Below are 24,312 nucleotides of genomic sequence, written 5' to 3'. Positions count from 1 at the left end.
GGCTCCCCTCCTTCTTGGTCCCCAGAGGGTTCTGTGCCAGGTGGGCCCCACATCAGTAGGCCTGCTCATCAGTGTTGGGTTCTAAAAATCTTTCACTTCAAAGATTAGCCTGTGTTATAGTAGAAATGATTACAATCAGTGATGGGAACCTTTGACATTGTAAGATGGCATGGCAAGTAGGGAGAAAAATCAGCATTTTACAGAATAAAAAAATGAGTCTTTTCACAGAATTCATTTTTTCTCCAAATATTTTATTTATTTATTTGAGAGAGACAGAGAAGGCACAGCCAGGGGGAGGGACAGGGAGAGGGAGAAGCAGGCTCACAGCTCAGCAGGGAGCCTGAAGATATGGGGCTCTGTCCTAGGTCCCCAGGATCATGACCTGAGCTGAAAGCAGAGGCTTAACCACCTGAGCCACCCAGGTGGCCCCATAAAATTAACTTTTGAAAACTAACTATTTTCTGATCATTTTATCAGTGAAAAATGAATCATGGTTCCTCAGATCTTGACAAATTTACACTGGCTCTGGGAGCTGTCTTATGTTAGTCCATACTGCAGGCCAACAAAACATAAAGCATCTGGTGATTTGAAATGTTTATTAAAACAAAGGAGTATAATTTTTTTGTAGTATAACAAAGCATGCCAGTACATAGAGAGATCAAGATATTTCTTTTGGAAACATCATTTAAAGATAATTTAGAAAGTCTAGGTTTATCAAAGTAGAGTAACTGTTTTTGCTATTGTCTGGTCCATGTCAGGAAGTCAGATGTGATGTGATATAAAATCTTACTCATGGGCGCCTGGGTGGCTCAGTGGGTTAAGCCGCTGCCTTCGGCTCAGGTCATGATCTCAGGGTCCTGGGATCGAGTCCCGCATTGGGCTCTCTGCTCAGCAGGGAGCCTGCTTCCCTCTCTCTCTCTCTGCCGCCTCTCATCTACTTGTGATCTCTCTGTCAAATTAATAAATAAAATCTTTTAAAAAAATAAAATCTTTCTCATTTTATCTGTCAGTATTATCTCACAGACTCCCAATGAGGTCAAGATTAAAAGTATGAGATTGGCGGTGGGGGAATGGTGATGGGTATTAAGGAGGGCACAGATTGCATGGAGCCCTGGGTGTTACGCGTGAACAATGAATCATGGAACATTATGCCAAAAACTAATGATGTACTGTATGGTGACTAACATAAAATAATAATAATAATATAAAGAAATATGAGATCATTTTTCAGCCACCTCATAAACTCTGAGAGAGGTCTACTGTGAGTGACATAGTCTTACAGTATACTGACAACCCCTTGTCAGGAAGGTATTATTCCATGTCATGGGCTGAATTGTTCCTCCTTCCCCCAAATCCTTATATTGAAGCCCAAACCCCAGAACCTCAGGATGAGACTGTATTTGGATATAGGGCTTTAATGAGGCAGTTAATTTGAAATGAGACCATTAGAGTGGGCCCTGATTCAATCTGACTGGTATCCTTCTAAGAGCAAGTTTAGATAGAGTGAGATGTCAGGAATGTGCACAGAGCAAAGGCCATATGAGGACACAGCAAGAAGGCAATCATGTGCAAGCCAAGGAGAGAGCCCCAGGAGAAATCAAACCTGTCAACACCTTGATCTTAGACTTCCAGCCTCCAGAACTGTGAGAAAATACATTCTGTTGCTTAAGCCACTCAGTCTGTGGTATTTGTTATAGAAGCCCAAGAAAACTAATGGAATGTGTCACAAACAGACTTTATACAGGATAACTTGTTCAAGTATTATTGTCTAATTCAGTATCATAACTACAGATAATCGCATATTGTGTTGCAGATGAGGCATTAGAAGGAAGCCCAAAATATCCTAGACTATTACTGGGTACATCTGAAGGTGCTTTTCACTGACGTATCAATGAAAGATGCCAGAGAGAAAGAAGAGAGCATTAGGTTGCTGAAGGCGTTTATTGTAATAAACTTAGTAGGGCAGATCGTGTGACATGATTAGTCTTCAGTTGTTTACTCTGCAGCAGGAGAGAAATATGGTAGGAGCAGGCAGCGCCAAGACTAAAGATAGCTTCTCAGCTGCAAGGTTTGCCTAGAAGGATGGTGGCAGGAATCTGACTCAGGATCCAAGTGGATGGAACAAATTTGTTCTCCATCTGGGCTTGAATTGCTATGCTGAGATTCAGATCAGGGGGTGGAGGCCTGTGGCCAGAGTTTTCCCACAGAAGTGCTACTCTGAGACAGGTGGCTGGGAATCGGGTGGCTCCTAGAGTGTGGGAGACACTCTGAGTTAAAGCAGTAGTCTAGCTGTGGGTAGGCAGAAGTGACAGAGGGTCCAAGTCTGAGTGGGGAAATGGGCTAGTTTGAAAATGATTCTGTGATTGTCCAGGCCGAGGAAACCCATCCAGTCCTATCAGAAAACTGGGGTATAAGTCAGGGCTTGAAACAGTTTCCCCTTGGGGACCTTGAAACAGGTCCCCAAGACCTGGAAACGTCTTGGAAAGTTGGGGCAGAGAAAGACATAAGCTCAATAGGCAAAAAGCATTTTGGAACTCACACCTGTTACGGGACTGAGAGTTATTCCAGACTCTAATTCAAAATTATACAGTTGAGTTTGTTCATTTGGTTCAGGCATGGAGAGGGCAGTGTGAGAAGCAATAGAGATGATAAGAAATGACATCCATGGTGAAATCATAAGAAATGTTTTGAATGGTGCTGACAATTCAAAAGATCCTGGAAGCACAAGCAAAGGAAGTAATTTTCTGGAGGGCAAGTAAAACAGTTCAGGGCTGATTACTTCAGTCTTTAATTTATTAATTTATTCTTCAAAAAGTTAGCGGTGTTCTACTACCCTGAAGGATAGACGACTCAACGTCACTTGCTTCAATTTCATTAAAAAAAAAAAAAAAGCAAACGAGCAAAAAACAGGCTAATCATCTCCCAAGTATCTGAGTATGTGTCCAGATCCACACTCCCTACCCTCTGTATCCCATACCAGGAGCAACTATGGGATATAAAATTGATGGATGTTATAATGACAATTTTAAGTAACTAATAAAATGTGAAAATTGACTATATTGTACTTAAGAAGGCAAATAAAAACATATGCCGTTAAATGTGTTGCCTTAAGAGGCTATATTAACGTTGTAAATATTCTTGAAAATTTAGTCTATACAAATTTTAATCTTTAAGTCTGTATTATATAGTATCAACTCTCATTCATGTTTTGCAACTGTGAAATTCTATGTGGTAACTCAATTACAGCAACATTTCCAAAGAGGTACAAAAATAAATTATTTAACAGCTGTAACATATTTTCATTCATAATATATATGTGGGTATGAATATTTATACCCAGAGATTTCCATTGTATGAGTATACTGAGTGGAATGGATTTTGTGCACATCATGATAATTATCGTTAGTGGGTGCTTACTAGTTGTCAGGCAGTGTGCTAAATGATTTTACAAATACTAACTCTTTACTCAGAAAAATTCTAGGGAGCAAATACTTTTGTTTGAATTTCATAGGGGAGGAAACTGAGAGTGAGGGGGGTTCTAAAGCTAACAAGGGGTGAAACTGCCTCATGCCCGGGAGTTGGACATGGTGAAACAGGGATTTGGAGCAAAGCTTCTCTACGCTGATGCTCTTGATCTCTGTGCTGCATTACTCATACACATTCACTTACATGTCTGTTCATGAATGAAGCCACAGTTGTAGTCAATTGATACATAAGCCAGTTGGCTTTGTATGGATGAAGGGATGTGGCTTTATTGTCACTATTGTTGACACTGCTTAAAACATCTGTGTGTCTAATTTCAGTGTGGTTGGACTAGACTGAGGAGTTATTTTAACATAAAACTTGAAGATGAATAGCTCTTTAAATTCCACATTTTGATACTCTGGTTTCTAACAAAAAGGACAATAATTTTTAAATACTTTTAAATTTCATCTAATTCAACAGCAGACAGTATGATGGAAAGAAGAGCGTGTCATTATAAACAATGCCACTTGCTTCTATCTACCTTACTTTGCCCATCTATAAAAGAAGGGTTTAGATTAGGTACTTTTTTCAGGTCCCTTTAATTTTGCAACTATTATTCTAAGCATGTAGTCCATTTCTGGTCAAATTATATTTATTATAAACATAAATATAAGTTAGAAATATAAATTCACTGAGCTGTTTTATTTACTTGGATGAATGTAAAGGTATGGGGGCATGTATGTGCCCACACATACACACACACACACACTCATTTATTTAGTTATATAAGATAATTTCTGTAGTAATCCAGTATGGCATGTGATACGCTATACATTTTATAGAAAAAAGTATACTGAGACTTAAAAGTCATGTAACTTTCCAAAGATCTCAATCATAAGATATGAACTTGGTATTTAAAACTAGGTATACCAAACTCCAAAGCCAACGCACTTCTAATGACTAATTTTCAGTTTCCATGGAAAAGTAACTTGTTTAGAACACACTGTGTAGGGGTGCCTGGGTGGCTCAGTGGGTTAAGCTTCTGCCTTTGGCTCAGGTCATGATCTCAGGGTTCTGGGATTGAGCCCCGCATCGGGCTCTCTGCTCAGCAGGGAGCCTGCTTCCCTTCTCTCTTTGCCTGTCTCTCTGCCGACTTGTGATCTCTCTCTCTCTGTCAATAAATAAATAAATTAAAAAAAAAAAGAACACACTGTCTATTAGTTAGGTCAGGTAAGTATATACTGTGTAACAAATTGGGACATGAGATAACAGTGACAATATGCAGCAGGTCTTAAATGGTTTCAGGAGAAGAGAGTTGGCAGGGGACATAGACCCACTCTTTTCAGACTACAATTTACACTGATCGATTCTGTTTACATTCCCACTAGACAGACTAATCACATGGCCCTGACCCAATGGCAAGGGCAATTTGGAAATGTGGTCTTCTTGTATTTTCGGAGGGAGAAAAATGAAATGGAATTTCATAAACCCATAACATGCATTCTGTCTACACTGTTCCACCACTGATCATGGTGCAGATAACGTGCTATATTGTCTTTTATTATTATGCTCATAGATAAAAAAAGGATAACACAGAGCTTTATTATGTCTTCCGGAGACTAGTATTTTTTATTTGGAAATTTCCAGAAAACTGGAGCATAGTAGGACAGCAGAGCCTTCCTCTTATACTGGAGTTCCACACTTTAATATGTTCCTTTGTTCAACATTTCACCTCTAGTACCTCTTGTATCTCGCAAAATTCAGGCTTCTGTATTTGTTGGAGGCATATTGGAAAGTGGCTGTAGTGACAGTGGGTAATTGGTGGGTGAAGTTGCTAACATTTTGTACTTACTCGAAGAGCCTTTTAATGAACGTAAATATTTAGAAAGACACTACGGAAATTTTGAAACATTTTAGCAGTAAAAGTTTCATGGTAAACTACCTTTTCTCAATCTCAATTTATATTAAAAAAGAAAGGCGGTCTTCCTCCCTGATGATTTAAGTTATTTCTGACCAAAGGCCTGACCTTTTCGCTGAAACAGAATTCACAAATGTAGACAAACTCAGGCAATGATGCCCAGAGCCCTTTAGAAGGGAAGGCTTTAGCAGGAGCACTTCTAGTCTTTGTATATCCTTGACTCAAGTGCCCTTTGCTGCTTGCCCAGGAGCTTGGAGAGGCCACGCTGGCATTTTAGTGATGCAGCATGACCTAGACCTCTAGTTCTCAACCTTTCCAAGTATAAGATTCCCTTTTAAATGTCAAACTTACAGAATCCCAAAAGACACTTTTTTTTTTTTTTAATTAGTTGCTAAGGAACTACAAAACAATGAAATGCAAAATAATGAGGAACTAACAGAACAATGATAACTTCATTGACACAATGATTATAAATGCGTTTGTGTTTTATTAATTATAACTACATATATCTAAAAAATAGTCAAATAAATGCAAGCAGAATCTAGTCAGTCAACTATACTTAGTGCACTGTAGACTTGATGATGCTTTACAGTAACTCTGAGGACCACAGGTTGGGAAGCACTGGATTTAGTTGAATCATGGGTTCCTATGTTGCCAAATGTGGTGCTGGGCTTCATGATAGCACTGTCTATTGTATATAAATATATTTGACAAATACAGGTGCTTTGAATAATTTTGATTATTTAAAAGGGAACACCTGATTATGAATATTTCACATTTTAGTACCAAGTAGGGTAGGTAGAGTATGTATGTGTATTTTTGTGTTAGAATACTTATCCATTCATTTGCTGTTCTCAGCATTAGAAAGTGGTGACAGTTAATAATAAAAGCTAATATTTATATGTGGATAGTTATCTATTATATGTATTTTGTTATTGTGTATTTTAAATATATCAATCTGATTATTGATTCTGAGACAGAGAATTTAAGCAGTGTGCCCAAGGCTATAATTCTATTGTTTAGCCTTCAATTCTATGCTCTTAATCATTATGCTGCATTCCTTCTCAAAACAGTTGCTTTCCTCTGTCTCATGGCTTTACATCCATTAGGTAAAAAAGAAAATAAACAGGTAAAAAATAAATAAACTCTATAAATTAATGTGTGGACAAGTTCTGTGATAGAGTGAGTGCTTGGCACCTGAATTCTACACTAGTGTTTGGGGAAAGCCTCATAGAAGAGATGACACTGGAGTATTTAAATAAAGATATGCTCAACTTCTCCCTTCTCAACCAGACTGTCATCACCCAAGCCTCTCTATAGTGTACCAGATGCAGACACAGTGCTCATGAAGTCATAACTTATAGCATTTATAGAATGATTAAGATTGTTAGCACAGATAGATCTTTCTAACATCGTTTCATTTCATATCTGTCACTTTGTATACATAGGTAATCTCTGGGCTGGACAATGCTGTCAGAGAGGTCCTATATTAAAAATTCTAGGGAATTATTTTTAGTTTGTGATTTTATTGCAAAGTTACATTAGACGGGATCGTTTGTCATCCTTTTGTTTCCATGCACCACATCTTGCAAGAACCCTGAGCATAGTTATGCCAAGAAGTTGAATTGAAAGAAAATAATATCTACCCAATTTAAGTCAGCAGCATATCAAGGTGACTCACCATCTCAGCCATGCTTCCAAAATCCTTATATTTTGAATTGCTTTCACTTTGTTCCAGTAATTGGAGGTTTGACAGTAAGGTCATGAATATAAGGAGCATTTCAGAGGTGGATTCCATCTCATCTGCACTGTTGCTTTTGGTTCTTGTATCCTTGTTGTTTTGACCCAAGAGGTCTGCTTTCCGCATTTGTATGACCTGCTGGTAGATTGTTAATCTAGGTGCACTCGTAGCTTTATGCTCTTCGCTCACATTTGTTCTGAAACACACAGGTAAGACACACACACCCTTCTAACTTTGGTGGAAAGGGTGAAACCTCTGTTCTTTTCACTAAGTAACTGTTCCCATTATTCATCTCCTCACATACAAATCTCTGTATCTCTGCTTTCATATATATATATTTTAAAAGACTTAGGCTCTCTTCTCTTTAGAATACTCTTTCTAGTTTGTCTCTTCAGCTTTCCTGATTCCTCTTAAATTTCCTGTGTGAGTCAATATCTATATGGGGAGACCTAGCATGATTAAGCTGTCAGCCTGCTCAGGTTCATAATTTCAGGAATTTTTCATGTATTTCCTTGGAATATGTTGTGGGCATTGGTTCAATGCATTTCTCCAAGTTCTGAATAGAGTTCAGAGAGAATTAGTACAATCTCATTACCTTCATGAATTTTTCTCCTAATAGCTTAACAATCAATATTCAATATTCACCTATTTCTCCTTTTCTATATTGATTTTTTCCCCTCAGGAAGTATTTATTGCATACCTGTTCTATGACTAGTGCTTTGCTAACTGCTGTGAATCTAGTTTTGAAAAGTTCACAGTCCTTTGTCCTCAAGATAATTTTTACAAAATAAGAGAATTAATGTAAAATATTGTGTGTGTGCATATGCAACATGTACATGTTATAATAAATAATAAAAATAGTGATTTTTATTGAATGTTTATGATATGTCAGATCCATTTCCAAGTTTTTTCTTCTACTTATAATATGAATTTAAGTTTCCTCCATGTCTTTTCATGACTTTGTATTTCATTTATTTTTAACAATGAATAATATTTTATTCTCCAGATGTGCAACCGTTTCTTCATTTTATCTAGTGAAGAACATCTTGGCTGCTTTTAAGTTTCAGCATTTATAAATAAAGGTACTAGACACATCTGGGTGCAGCTTTTTGTGTGGACATAGTTTTCAACAACTTTAGGTATTTGTGAAGGAGTGCAGTTGCTGGTTCATAAGAGAGAAGGATATTTCATTTTCTAAGAAACGGTCCAGCTATCTTCCAAAGTGGCAATATCATTTTGCACTCACATCAACAATGAATGAGAGTTTCTGTTGCTCCACACCCTCACTTGTATTCAGTATTGAAAATCTTCCATATTATGGCCATTCTAATATGTGTGTGGTGTTGTCATTTTTTTAAAAATGTTCACTTCCTTGATGATATATGGAGAATGAATGGAGAATCATTTCATCTTTCTTTTTTTTTTGCCATTTTTATATTTTCTGTATATACCACCTCTTTTGGTAAGGTGTCTCTTAAGGTCTTTGGCCCATTTTTATCAGGTTGTTTGTTTTCTTCCTGTTGCATTTTAAGCATTCCCTGTATACTTTAGATGGCAATCTTTTATCAGATGTCTTTTTAAAAATATTTTATTTATTTATTTGAGAGAGAGGGAGAGAGAAAATGAGTTTGTGGGGGGAGGGGCAGAGGAAGAGGGAGCATGATAAGCAAACTCCCTGCTGAGTGGGGAGCCCGAGATCAGGGTCCCAGGATCCTGAGATCATGACCTGAGCTGAAGCCAGATGCTTAGCCAACTTAGCCACCCAGCACCCCTATCAGATTTGTCTTTTGCAAATATTTTCTTTCAGTCTGTGGCTTGTCTTCTCATTCTCTTTCATTGTCTCTTTAGAACATATACATATATATACATATATATGTATATATATATATAATTAATATAAAATATATATCAAATATATATATCAATTATGCAGTTAACTATATATAGTTTTAATAAAGAGTTTTAATAGAGTTTTATAGTTTTACATTTTGTAGTTGGGTCTATAATGTGTTTTGAGCTAGTCTTTGTGAAGACTGTAGGGTCTGGTGTCCAGATTCAATTTTTTTTTAAAGATTTTATTTATTTATTTGACAGAGAAAGATCACAAGTAGGCAGAGAGGCAGGCAGAAAGGGAGAGGGGGAAGCAGGCTCCCCGCTGAGCAGAGATCCCGACACGGGACTCAATCCTGAGGACCCTGAGATCATGACCCGAGCCAGAGGCATCGGCTTAACCCACTGAGCCACCCAGGTGCTCCCAGATTCAGTTTTTTTGTATGTGGATATCCAGTTATTCCAGCAGCATTTTATGAAAAAAACTATGTTTGCTACAATTCTTTTTACGTGCTCCTTTGTCAAAAATCAGTTGACTATATTTATATGAGTCTATTTTTTATTCCAAACTCTTAACCTATATTAATGTTTAATTTCTGTAATAGCCCAATAAGCTAGGTACTTTATTATGCCAACATTTTATTTTAATTTTTAAAAAATATTTTATTTATTTATTTGACACAGAGAGAGAGAGTAAGAGGGAGTACAAGTAGGCAAAGTGGCAGGCAGAGCAGAGGGAGAAGCAGGCTTCCCCTCTGAGCAGGAAGCCCGATGCAGAACTTAATCCCAGGACCTTGGGATGAGGACCAGAGCCGAAGGCAGACGGTTAACCGACTGAGTTACCCAGGCTCCCCATGTTATGCCACCATTTTAGATGAGAAAACTGTAGCATAGGAACTTCAGAAGTTTCACCCAGGTAACATGACTGGTAGAGTTACTGGGAGACCTTCCAGACACACTCTAGAGCTTGCACTCTTCCAGTATGTTATACACACTTAAAAGTGCCCAGTGAAATCTTTAGTTTCTTAGTGCTCTACTTTACCCCTGGTTTCAGATTAAACTTTTTTTTTTTTTTAAGAAGTAGAAGTTTCTTTTTATTGAGTAATCATTTTTTGGGAACATTTTTTGGAAAGGATTCAGGTTATAGATTTTCACTTTGAAACATTTAAGAGTTTTAAATCAGTGTGTTTGTTTCAAGCTTCTTGGTTCTTAGCATCATGTGAAACCTTTATTTTACTATTAAGTTGTTAACAATCAAATCCTTAGGAATGGCATTAGGAGAAACGAAATGACTGCCTACAGTAAACTTTAAGCTGTTCTGCCTTTCTATTTTCAGGGAGTGGAATGCACTGGTAAGTCCCTCATGCTTTGAAGTAATCTTTTCTTTCTTTCAGATTTAATGAGGTGTCATTGAGAAATAAAAATTATATAGATTTAAGGTATACAAAGGGATGGTTTGAAATTTGTATATACGGTGAAATGATCCAAATCAAACTAACATACCCCATCACTTCATATAGTAACCGTGTGTGTGTGTGTGTGTGTGTGTGTGTGTGTGTGGTGAGAGTACTTAAGATTTACTCTCTTAGCAAATTTCAAGTATATACTATGGTTTCATTAACTATAGTTACCATTAGCTCTGTACCCTAGATTCTTATACATCAGCCGAATATTAGATCCCCAGAAATCATTCATCCTTTAACTGAAAATTTCAAGGATGGGCATCAGAGGTACAATTAGTCCAGCTGCTCCATGGTGGGGGAGGGAGAACAGAGGTATCAGCACTGGGAAATTTTGCCTCATTACCTGATGTCCTGGAAATTATTGCCCCAAAGAGGCCATGCTGCCCAGTCAACTTGGTGGTTGCCTCTTGCTCTTTTCACAGCACTTGGACCAGCTCGCGATGATGGAAGAGAGACTCAGAGTCGGCTGCATGGAAGTAGATGCACAGCCGAGAAGCTTTCCACCAGTTACTTTTAAGACGAAACCTATGGTTTATCATTTTCCTACTTCAGTCCTTTTGGTGGTTTGTTTGTCCCTATGGATTCTCATGTGACATTTGATACTCCCCATTAATTAGATGCTATCATAAACATCTTACTGATGAAGCTACTTCAATTATATTGTTAGACTCTATCTCCCACATGCTTGTCCTCATTTTGTACCATTTTTCAGTCTGTCTTCCCCATGAAATATCTTGCTTCTCCTCCAGTCAGTCAAACACCTATTCTTCCTTCAGTGGCAGTTGGAGGCCAGATTCTTCCATTCCTTGCTAAATTCCCATAGAGAGTATAGTCTGAAAACATTACAGTGTGTCCCAAAACACTAGACTATAATTATTTTCTTACTTACTTCTAGTTGTCTTTTAAAAACCAATCATATATGATTCTTCAGTGGTGGAGATAACATATTTTTCTCCTTTTTGAAAACCTCCACAGTGGTGACTAGAATGTATTTGATGATGACTAACTCCTTCTTGATGGACATCTTTTGGGAGGGTAAGAAATGATAATTTGATTTCAAGTATTTCTTCTATATAGAAAGGATGTTTCCAGAAAAGAGTGAAAGATACAGGTTAATTCTGTCTCTTCATGCGCGTGAGAGTTTGTAGCACATGTGATACCAAATGATATAACCCCAGAATTTAAAAATTCTATGCATTTTGATTGCAACATAGTATAAATGAAAGAGCTCCTCTGACTTACTGGCATTTCTTGGATACTTTCTAAATACATGTCTGGTTTAATCTTGTCACTCTTGGAACAGACAGAATAGGGATAGCAGAAGAGAGAAGCTTATGTTGCATAGGACATTGATCCTCAATAATCTTCCTATTTCTTTTGCTATTGACTCCATGGAAAGGCTTGCTGAAGCAGTAACACATGATGCTCTTACTGCTCAGAATGTGAAGTGGGTGAGTAGGCTTCTGATAATGTGCTCTTGGCACTCCTGTTTTTTTGTTTTTGTTTTTTGGGGTTTTTTTTTTGGCTGGATGAAACTATCTCTGTTTCAAATTCTGCTTCCTTCATAAATCATAGTTTAAAATGCCTGTCAAGAATCACAAAGTAAGTAAGTAGGTATACACAAGTCCTTACTAAATAATTATATGGACTGGTATGCCACTGAGTTAGGGAAGGCTGTCTTACTTTTTGATGTAACTCACAATGAGCTAGTTACCAAATGCACCAATATCATAAAAGATTAGATTATAAGGAATTCAACCATAGTTTTAGTTATAGTCCCTAAGCATTCATACCAATTCTTGTTGCTCATATATTTTTTGAAGATATATTGGCAAATAGCAGTCATTGTATTTCATAGGAGAAGTTGCATATCAACTGTATACTTTAATTTGCAATATTTCATTCATATGGACTACAGAGATCTTGGCATTTCCATTATAGACAGTGTTTTAGAGCATTAACAGAACCGTAATAATTGGCCACCAGACAAAATCTGTAATGCCAGCCCTAACCTTGGGGCAGTTTTTAAGCAATTACTGCTATGAAGTCAAACCACTTTGGAGTATTTATTTTACAAAGTACTGTATACTGAAATAGACCAGGGAAATACGACTTCATTTTCAATATGTTTTAAAAAGATTTCTAGCTTTGGGGCTTGAAAATACATTTCCTCTTAAATATAGAGGACTCATAACTCACATCAAGATAAAGGCAATCAGAACCTACCAGCTTTAATACACAGATATCCCATACATATTTTAAGCATATGCACTTAAGCATAATTACTCTATTTGAATACAACTTTAGTGAATTCATATGAAAGACTTGAGATTTATGTTGTTCTATAGAAGATTAAAAAGTGTTTTTGTGACAGCTCTGATAAATGGCTTGTTAGGCAATATGAATATTCAAAACTGTGCCAAAAATGCAACAAAATTTATCTGCGATATCCTATTACATGTACAGTAGGGACTTATTATTCTGCAGAAAAGGAAATAAATGTCATTGAATATTTTAGAGCGATATGTATTTTTGCAAATTATTTTACAATCATTGCATTAGTTTTTCTTGAAGCACACTGGCTGGAAATTTAAAACTATTTGTTTTAAATTGGAAAGCTGGGGAAGAAAAGCATATACACTGATGGAATCACAACCTCCCAAATAAAGATAGTACCACACTACTAAACCTTCTCTTCTTTCTCCCTTACTGTCATTTTACTTAGGGGAGCTCAAATGTGCATTTTCTCGGAATTCCTGTCTTCTTTGAGAATATGTAATTTTCCTGGGCTTCCATGGACCTGAAACTATAGGAGTGATTACCACCAGAGAGCTGAGTGCACCCTGGGGAAGAGCAGGATGAGGAGACGTCATGAAATTGTTGCACTCCAAACCATAGCTGAGTCTGAGTTGAACCGAATATTAAGCATGGCTAGAGTGAGGTTGTCGGACTAACCTTAGGGCTATTTGATTACTTGGGTCTCCTACTTAGCACTGCCACTCGCTTGGCTAACTTACAACACGGACCTATTTCCTCAGTATGGTGCATGTGAGTGCTTGACTGGAAATAGTGCTTATACCCCTTTCGAAAGGATCATTACCGTGTCTGGGAATATTTAGATAGACAGGTTGCAGTGGTGTGTGCATGATCCTTGAGCAATGCTAGACAGACATAGATCTGGAGTTTTATTAGTAGTACCATTTGTCACAGTTAAGCTCACCAGTTCAAGAGCATTTATTGTAATGTCTTCTTGATTACAAAGGTTTTAGGTAATGTAACATTTAAAGGCCTATAAAAAGGAATTTCTAAAAGTAATGCAAAGAATCCATCCCCGGGTTTTAAAATGAAAATGTTTCTTCTGGCAGGATGCATCTCCTCCCCCATACATGTCAGCTAGTGCCACATCTGCAGGTGGTTTTTGGCTCCCCCTCCCCACATTCCTTCCCTGTTTGTACTGCCCAGGCCAGAGGGCAGAGCACAGAGTTTTCCCCACCTTTTACCTCCCCTCCCACGACACTACCAGGTTGGGGGTTTTTCTATAGGTTTGGAGAGGGAAGGCCTTTGGGAGGGTAGCCTGACAATGAAGAGATTGGGATATCTCACCCAAAATAAATAAATAACATTAAGATGCTTTTTAAAGGGGCACCTGCATGGCTCAATCAGTTAAGCATCCAACTCTTGATTTGGGTATATGTATATGTATGTATGTATATATACACACACACACACATACACACATGTACACACATACACACGCATATACATTCCTTGGCTTGTCGGAAGGAGGCATAGTCTTATAGTAAAATAGAGAAATAAGTATTTTTTGAATGTTTTTAAGAAGGGAGTAAATTAAAATAAGAAGATATAAGTTTAAGAGAAGAACACCAGGGTATTAATATATAGGTGACAAAGATGTAGAAAACAAGATAGTAAAATAGTTACCACTTACAATAGCATCTAAAAAATATCGAATATATAGGAATAATGTTTTAAATGGACAAGGTCATTACATAGTGAACTACAGAGCTCTGTAATAAAAAGTATTACAAGAAATTAAAGGAACAGGTAAGCAGAGGAGTAGACCTTGTACATATATCTTTGGTCTCAATAATTTAAATCTGTTTATTTTGCACTGATGGCTTATTGATCTAGTTCTGTCCCAATGGAACTCAGCAGACTTCTTTAGAAATGACAGACTGATCATACATGTTACATGGGACTATGAAGTGCTAGTATAAGCCCAACACTCCTGAGGAAAGCAAGGGGCAAGACTTGCTCTGCCAGATGTTAAGAGGTATTATAAGCTATGCTAATAAGAAAGTGTGGCATTGGCACAAGGATAGGCAAATGGACATGTAGAAGAAAATTGAGAGCTCAGAATTGGAATTATGTTTGGAAGGACACTTGATTTAAGAGAAGGGGGCCCAGCACAATGTAATGAAAAAAGAAGCATTTTTTCAATAGATGGTGCTGGTTCACATGAATTCTATTTGTCAAAAAATAAAGGGAAAGAAGGAAAGGAGGAAAGAAAGAAAAGAGAAAGAGGAAAGAAAGCAAAAAGAGAAAGAAATAATCCCACCTTATATGATAAAAATTGAGAGGCAAATCAGTAAAGTTTCTAGAAATTAATATAGGAGAATAATTCATGACCCTAGGGTAGGGAAAGATATCTTTAAAGAAGACAGCCACACCACTAACCATTAAGGGAAGAGGAATAAACTGGATTATACTAACATTAACAACATGTTAGTCAAAAGACACTATTAAGAAAGTGAAAAGATAAGCCACAGAGTGAAAGAATATACCTTAAATATATATAGCTAGCAAAGGAGGCATAGCAAGTTTTTTTTAAAAAATCTCCAAGTCAATAAGAAAAAGACAATCCAGTATAACAATAGGCTAAAGATTTGAACGGAAAGGTCACACACACACAAAATTCCAAATGGCCAAGTGAACATATAAATAGGAACTCGGCCTCATTGGTGATGATGGAAAAGCAAATTACACACTATGCACTCATCAGAATGACTGAAACTTAAAAAGACAATCTTACCAGAGTTTGCTTAGAGTGTGGAGAAACAGGAATCCTTCTACCTTCTGCTAAGGCTATACATTGGTGTGACCACTTTGAAAAATGCTTAGCATTATCTCTTAAAGCCGACCTTTTGCATAACTTATGATTGGGCAGTTTCACTCCTTGGTATATCCAGCAGAAAAATGTGTGTGCGCACATCAACAGAAATGTAAATGAATTTTCATAGCATCATTATTCATTATAGCCTAAACTGGAAAAAAAAACCACATAAATGTCCACTAAACAGTACTGTGGATAAATAAATGTGTTATAGTCATGCAATGAAATACTCCACAGGAGTGGAAACAAAAGAACTGCCACCACACCTAACAACATGGGTGCAACTTCCCAATTACTAGTGGGGCTGGGCAAGTCAGATACAAAAGCATATATACTGTGTAATTTAATTAATATAAAATTTTATAAAATAATCGGAACTGAGTTGCAGTATCAGAAGGCAGGAGAATGGTTTCTTTTGAGGAAATGGGAAAGGACGATGTTTGGGAGTGGACAGGATGGGGGGCTTCTGCAGGGTTTGCGAGGCTCTTTGTTGACCTAGCAATGGATACATAGCAGTTGGCTTTGTGATAATTGGTTGAGCTGTACGTTTATATTTTTGCACTATTCATTATGTGTATGATAGGTCTTATTACAAAATGGTTTTTAAAAAAAGGAGCTACACTGACACAGTCGTGATCCTTTGATATGTGGATGGTGAGTTTACATATCTAACTGGATAAAAGATCTCCAACTAAAATACAGACTGAAAGTGCAGTCACCAGAATCACACAATGAGATGTCATGTGGGCATACCCATGAATATTTTAAATTTTAATGTTGCCTTCCATTCTGCACGTTTTAATAGCAAAATCAGGCTACTTTCCTCTTTTCATCAGTCTAAGATTTAAATAGGCATTCTTAGAATGGCGGGTTCACGCCAAGCCGTTGAAGAGGCTGCTATTGAGAACAGAGCTGAATACCACTGCCTAGGCTTTTTAGCAGACAAGAACACAATCAAGGCAGTTTTTCTCCTGTGCCAGCAAGATTGGCATCGTGTTATTGGCTCTAGCCCTCTAAATAGGGCCTTGAGAGCAAATGCAGTCGAGGTTGTTTGTCACTGGCCTATCTGGAAGCTGTTGAACCTTAAAAATGTTCTGCATATTCATTAGTGATCGCTGCTGCAGACAGGACTTTAAAACAATCATGCAGATGAATTAGTACCTTCCACTGACATTTTTTGGTACAGTTCACGGTCCATAAAATTACAGATAAAAACATACTGGAAACAACTGTGTGATTTTTCTAGACCTTCCTGGCCATCTTGTTTTCTTAGGGGTCTGAGCATGGTACACTCATGCTAATCATTTGTCACTTGGAGAGCATACCCTTCCTGCCCCCACAAATGTATTACTGATGTAGCACATCCCATAGAGATGTGTCGGTGGAGGCAGGTTACGGGTTTTTGGTGTTTTTTTTTTTTTTTTCTTTTCTTTTCTTTGAACTTCTTGGCTCCTCTTAGCATGAAGTGGGCTTCTGGATGGTGAAGTGTTTTATAATTTTGGGGACATTGTGTGAGTTTAATTAAGATTGAATATGAAACTCTTTGCATTCTGGTGGTAATGCTAATCTATTAACATGCAGTAAGAATTTAAGCAGATGTATAAAAGAACCTTTGGGCGCTCATCACAAAGGAGGAAATAATATCTTATTTGGAAGTCTCAGGAAATAGGATTTAATCCCATCTCTGTGGGATACTATAAGTGGAACACAGGCTAGAAGACCTGAAAATGGTTCTTTTTAAGCACTTTATCTCTCATTGGGACGAGAGCATACAGGTGACCTTAGACAAATAGTGTGCAGTTTATTACTGGATTGTAAATTTTTACCTTTTGTAGTCCTAATGAATCTGTGACTCTTGCTGGAAAACCATTACAGCTCCACACTCTAAGCCAGTGTTTTCCAAATATTCCTGATGAAAGATTTTACTCTGGTTGCTTTTTAAAAACATCTTAGTCTGGACCCCTCCTGACTCTGAATCTCCAGATGACATTCTAGAAATTGTTATTCATGTAACAGACAATCCAAGAAATTCTTATATTTAAGCACGATGGGAACACATGATTTATAACTGAACCTTCAGATTGGGATATTAAAGACATCAAGGGAAGATTATGTAACAGTCTATCGCTATATAAAATAGGGATGAGATAAAAAGATATGAATATGTACAAAGGCAAAAACAAATTTCAAAATTTTATTTATAAATTATAAATTCATTTAATAATAATTAATAACATAATCTGTTATTTAGTGAGGGCCTGAATATGTGGCAGATTACTTTCTAGAGTTTATAAAAAATAAAATCAAATATATTTCCCCACTTATTCCTCACAAAACCCTGGGATGTGTATGTTGCTATGATGAATCTTGGTTTCTAAATAAGTCACTGAGAGTTCACAGAGGTTAAGTGGCTTGATCTAGTGTTTATTGTGGTTAAATTTCATCTGATTTTAGAATAATTTACATGAAATTGATTTTCTACTCATGACTCTGCTAGGAGCTGAGATTCTGAATGCCATGGGCTACATTTTTTCTACCAAACTCCTTTCCGTGGACTGGCTTAAAGAAAACAACCTCTTGAAATAAAACTCATCATTCTGAAGCAAAACATCCCTGCCATGATTTTTCTTTTTATAGAAGGATTATTTTTGAGCTATTATTTTAGTACTAGAAACTAGTGGTATTAATATCCTACCCAAAGTTCTCTAAGAAATTATTTGTTTTTGTGTTTCAGGCAAAGTAAATATTCAACCCGATTATTTCATTTAAAGGCTAAAAGTGCACCCCACTTCTTCAGAAGGCTAAAGGTGCCAGAATACAGTTTCTCTTTCTAATAACTGTTCTGTCAATTAGCATTAAATTCATTGCTAAGGCAAAAGCAGGATTATAATATAGCAAAGAAAAACAATGAAATGAATGCTACAGAGGACATCCTAATGGAGAATCTCCCCTTTAAAAAGGAACACAAGATACAAATAACAAGGGAAATTCATCACCATGAAAGAGAGACAACAATGGGGATAAACAGAAGAACTTAAACCCCAAAAACAGTTGTTAGGACAAACAGATTTTAGAGTATAGTTTAGCACAAAGAGTTGCAAGAGGATATTGTTACCCAAACATTTGTTAATTGCATTACATGGGTAATAAAAATTGGTCAGTCACTTAATAGCAAAATAGATGAGCTAAGTAAAGCAAAATGGTTTCTGAAGTTGAAGAGTAAATTTATGCACTAAAAAAACTGAACTGAGGAATTTCTGCAGAATTCAGATCAGAAGAAAGAGATGAAAAGTAGGAAAGCTAAGGTAATCCCATGTCTCAATAGACTTCATATAATAGAAGATTCAGAAGAACAGTAAAAGAGAGGTAGTAACATTAAAGGAAAGAATTATAAAGAAATCTTAGAATTGGAAAAAGTTGCCTCTTCAGAGTAAAAGAGCACAGTTAACAAGTTCAGAGTAAAAGTACATACCCCCTCTCAGCACTTGGCAGAATTTAGAGGAACCTATCCTAATGAAATTTAGAACACCAAGGGCAAAGACAAAATCCTGAAAGCTTCCAGAGAAGCAAACTAGGAGAGACTGTTTACCAGGAAATAATGGTCAAATTGAAATTAGATTCAGTTCAAAATTCACGAGATTAACTATGTTAGAAAATAATGAAAGAAAAAAAAGACATTTTAGGGTGAGTAATTTTGAATTTATAATTCTATATCCAAGTGTTCAGTTGTCTGAGAGAGCTAGGATTGGTTTGCTCATAAAAATTATTTGAAAACAAATCACTTACAGATAGAGGTTGAATTACTGTTGGATGTTCTCTAGCAAGAAGACAAATATGAATCTTAAGAGGAAGAGTGAGGGTTCTGAGAGGACTCATAAGAAACTAAATTAGTCAAAATAATTGTAAATTCTAAGTAAGTGTTAACTGTAATTTTTTTAATAATTTAACTGTTGGTAATTAAAAATTTGCAGATGGTATCAAGATGGCAAAGGGGATGGTGAATAAAAGCATAAGCATGCTACAAATCTGGACTTTAGAGAAGCTTTAATATATAGACAGTTTAATGCCAGTCATTGTTAGAAATGATATAATTACAATTAATTATAAAGTAGATTAAAAATTAAAGTTACTACCAGAAGAGAGATAGATGTATGACTTTTAACCATTAATAAGAAGAAAAAAAGTTGATTGATTCAACAAAAGGCAAGAAAGGAGGAATACAAATATTTAAAAATTAGAAAAGGGAAAATCATATATGGGTTCACAGAGGGAAAAAAAGATGCAAAATTCTTAAAGAAAACATTTATCAAGTAATGAATTGAAATTAAAATATGCCATGAACACAGTATTTATCCCAAAAATGTAACAGTGGTTCAACAACACAAAAATTTGTCAATGCAATACACAATAGTGACATGGCAAAGGTACAAAAACCTCTTAAATAAAACTTAATGTCATTCCTTAGCAAACAGGGAAGGAACTATAAAGGTTTTACCACTATCTTGATGAAGGTTCTCTCTAAAAATCTACAAAAAAAAAAAAAAAAAAGAACTTCTCGAACTCAACACCCCAAAAAACAAATAATCTAGTCAATACATGGGCAGAAGATCTGAACAGACACTTCTCAAAGAAGACATACAAATAGCTAACAGACACGTGAAAAAATGTTCAACACTACTAGCCATTGGAGAAATGTAAATCAAGATGAGATACCACATTACACCAGTTAGAATGGAAAAAATTAACAAGAAACAAGTGTTGGCAAGGATGTGGAGAAAGGGGAACCCACTTACACTTTTGGTGGGAATGCAAGCTGGTACCGCCACTCTGCAGAAGAGTATGGAGGTTTCTCAAGATGTTAAAAATAGAGCTAACCTATGACCCAGCAATTGCACTACTAGGTATTTACCCCAAAGATACAAATGTAGTGAAAAAAAGGGGCACATGCACCCCAATGTTTATAGCAGCAGTGTCCACAATAGCCAAACTGTGGAAGGAGACAAAATGCTCTTCAAGAGATGAATGGATGAAGATGATGTTGTTTATATATACAATGGAATATTATTCAACCATCAGAAAGGATGAATACCTGCCATTTGTATCGACATAGATGGAAGTGGAGGGGATTATGATAAGTGAAATAAGTCAAGCAGAGAAAGACAATTATCATATGGTTTCACTCATATCTGGAACATAAGGAATAGCACAGAGGACCGAGGCGGAGGGAGGGAAAACTGAATGAGAAGAAATCAGAGAGGGAGACAAACCATGAGAGACTCTGGACTCTGGGAAAGAAACTAAGGGTTGCAGAAGGGAGGGGGTTGGGGGATGGGGCGATCAGGTGATGGGTGTTAGAGATGGCACATGTGGTGATGAGCACTGGGTGTTACATGTAACTAATGAATCGTTGAACACTACATCAAAAAATAATGATGTCCCGTATGCTGGCTAATTGAACATAATAATACAAATTTTAAAAAAAAAGATATTTGAAGTTTTTTCCATTGAAAAGAGGGAGGGACACAGCAGAAGGCCATTATTGCCAATACTATTTACCAGCACACCAGAGGCAAGGTCAGTGAAACAAGGGCAACAGCAGCAATAACCATGTAACTAGACAACCTGCAGGAGGTGACCGTCACATACAAGTTCCAGAGGCCTAGCTGACAAGCTGTCAGAACTCATAAGCCTATTCAACAAGGTGCTAGATAAAATATCAATATACAAAACTAAGCACTTTCCTGTATGTAAACTTAACAAACCAGGGAATTCAGTATTAATATTAAATCAATTTATGTAAATTATAAAATTTTAGAAGACAATATAATGAATGTATATTTGATTTTTAGGTTAGGGAAATCTTTTTAAAGTAAGTCATGTAGACAAAACTTATGAAGGAAAAATTGAAAAAATTGATATTATGATTAAAAAGTAATTAGAGCAAGAGACACCTTACAATATGTAATCAAAATAGAAGAATATTTGCAGCATAGATAATAAAATATTGATCTTCAGAATCTACCAAAGCTCCACAAACCAGTAAGGAAAAGAAACCAAAAAATAAACAACTTATGGAAAAAAATTGGAAGAAATAATTTGTATAAGTAATTCATGGAAGATGAAAGAAAAATAGCCCCAAAAAGCTCATTCCCAGTGATAACAGGTATATTCTTATATCACTATTAAAATGTTTATGGATTTGTGTGTGTATCTCTATATATATACACACACACACATATATATAAAATATATGTATATACTAATACTTTCATATACATATAAAAGTATATAGTATTTTGCATCTAAAATTATATGAAATATGTAGTATTTTACATGCATTTTATATATGGTAGTTATATTACAAGTATGTACACACACACACACACACATCTATAAAAAAGAGAAGAAAGGATACAAACTCAACTGATAATGGGTACCTCTGGGGAGGAGCCTGGAATTTAAGTTGGTTTTCCACATTTTCCTTAGTCCTTTAATTTCTTAATTTTACACAAGGAGAATATATATTATATGTATTTGAAATTACTTAAATTAACATCTATAAAGTATTAAAAAGCCAAAATAATATCAGTCAATCAACATTTTTTACAAAATTCCAAGCTTTAGATATTAGTAATCTATGCCCGTTCATATAACAGAGGAATCTGACCAATGTTCATTTTGGAAAAACAGTTACAAATATTTAACTAAATGATCATTAATAAAGCATCAAAGTTTTTATGCCGCATCTAGATGACACCTATAAACCACTCTACATTCCACCCACAAGCTAACCCTCTCTCTTTGTCCCTTGCAGAATTTGTTTCACAAAATTGATGTTAATCTTGCTGGCCCCATTGACTTTTTCCAGATTCGTATTTCAATTAAAGCATATTCATAAGGATAAATCTATAACTTCTTGAAACATTATTATCATCTGTTGAGACCAATATAAACAAATATTTAATTCCACTTTGGGAAGATTTTTTAAAGCATTTTTCAGAAGGGAATCTATAGATTTAAAGACAAGGAAATGATATTACAATGTTTGTAGCACAGAGATGCATGACTATTCAGTGCGCTGTCATTCAGAAAGGACCACGTTATGTTAGACAAAGACCAGCGTATTTTGGCAACAGACAATGATGATACCACAGTCTGAAGAAAATTTCCTTGAGTCATTTCCTAAAGAGAACTGATGGAAACAAAGCCTTGATATCCATAAGTCATCAACTTATACAGGAAACATCATACCCACAGCATGACCCACAGCATGAAATAGAGCCAGCCTGTTCTGTACTTCAGTGGCTCATTTATTTACTTGCCAGAAAGCTTTTTACCCTAGAGACGGATTAGTACAAAAGAATAGAATTTCTTTACTCACAAGAGAGAGCTGCCACCGAGGGATAGTATGCATAGACAAATGATTTAATCAGAAGCTCTTCAACTGATAGTGCCTTTGACAAGCCCTCTCTATGCACAATTAGCTCAATTTTTCTTGCAGAGAAAAGGATTTCCCTTTACTCCCTTTGTAGTCACCCTTATAACCTTTATGCTTAAAAAGCCCAGGATTTAATCTAGAGTCCAAAATTTAAGGTAAAAAAATTGACTAAATTTAGTTTTACTTTCATACCTTTAATAACTTGATAACTGTTGTCAGGGATTAATTATTCAACTTTTCTCATTATCATGCCAATGATTTTAAATTGTTTTCACATATTCTACATTATATACATTCTTTAAAAAAGGATGACACCTGCCTCTATGCCTACTTGTGATCTCTCTCTGTCAAATAAATAAATAAAAACTTAAAAAAAAAAGGATGACACCATCTGCTATAACAATTCGATCTTAAAACATGTTTAAAAAGATGAAAATATAAATGAAAGCAGCAATAGGCAAGGCAGGTAGATAACTGTGTTAAGAAAACAGAATTATGTGATTATTTTTCTTAGAATGACACTTGGCTCTGCATTGGCTCTGCATTTCTTGGTAGGCAAGGATGAAAGGGAAATAAGTAGGCATATAATTATCATAATGTCCTAAAAAGAATGACTCAGATTTTCAGAATTTAAAAAAAAAAAAATCCTTGTGGAGAATTTTAAGGGGAAATCAGTTATTGAGTTTTTATATGAAAGAGAAAAATTCTTGTTCATAGATACAGGTAAGATGGTTCTCTCTTCATGAAGTAAATAACTCTCAGTAATTTGGTTCAGGCTCCAAAAATTACTCTCATGTGGATAGTGACTGGATAAGTACATTGGATGACTAATGTTTGGTTATAATAATTATGTTATGTAATGGTATAGACTGATTGAGTCTGCATCTGTTTTTTTTTAAAGTGAATAACATAAATAAAATATTTTAATGCTTTCTAAAAATAGGTTAGTCTAATATAGTAATTTATATTCAGTTATTGCAGTCAGCTACTTGATTTTTATTTATTTTTGTCAGTTTTTAATGAAAAATATTAATTTGTGGATCATAGTAAGCCCTCAGGCCCATTAAACACACAGTTCTGAGTGAGAAGTAACATGCTGCTTTTTACAGACTGAAGGCAGTATTACATTTAATAGGTTTTATCTTCATTCAATATTCATATATCACTATTTTTAGAAACTAGACCTTTAAAAATATTCTGTTCACAAATGAACACATTTAAAATTAGACTCCAACACTTCTCTTCAAAGTGTAGGAAACATTCTAGAAGAAAGTGCCTTAAATATAATTATTCAACCTTTGACAGCAACTGAGATGAAATTTG

Source organism: Neovison vison, chromosome 6 (assembly GCF_020171115.1).
Source record: "Neovison vison isolate M4711 chromosome 6, ASM_NN_V1, whole genome shotgun sequence".
Classification (NCBI taxonomy): domain Eukaryota; kingdom Metazoa; phylum Chordata; class Mammalia; order Carnivora; family Mustelidae; genus Neogale; species Neogale vison.
Note: the sequence above shows the minus strand (reverse complement) of the source record.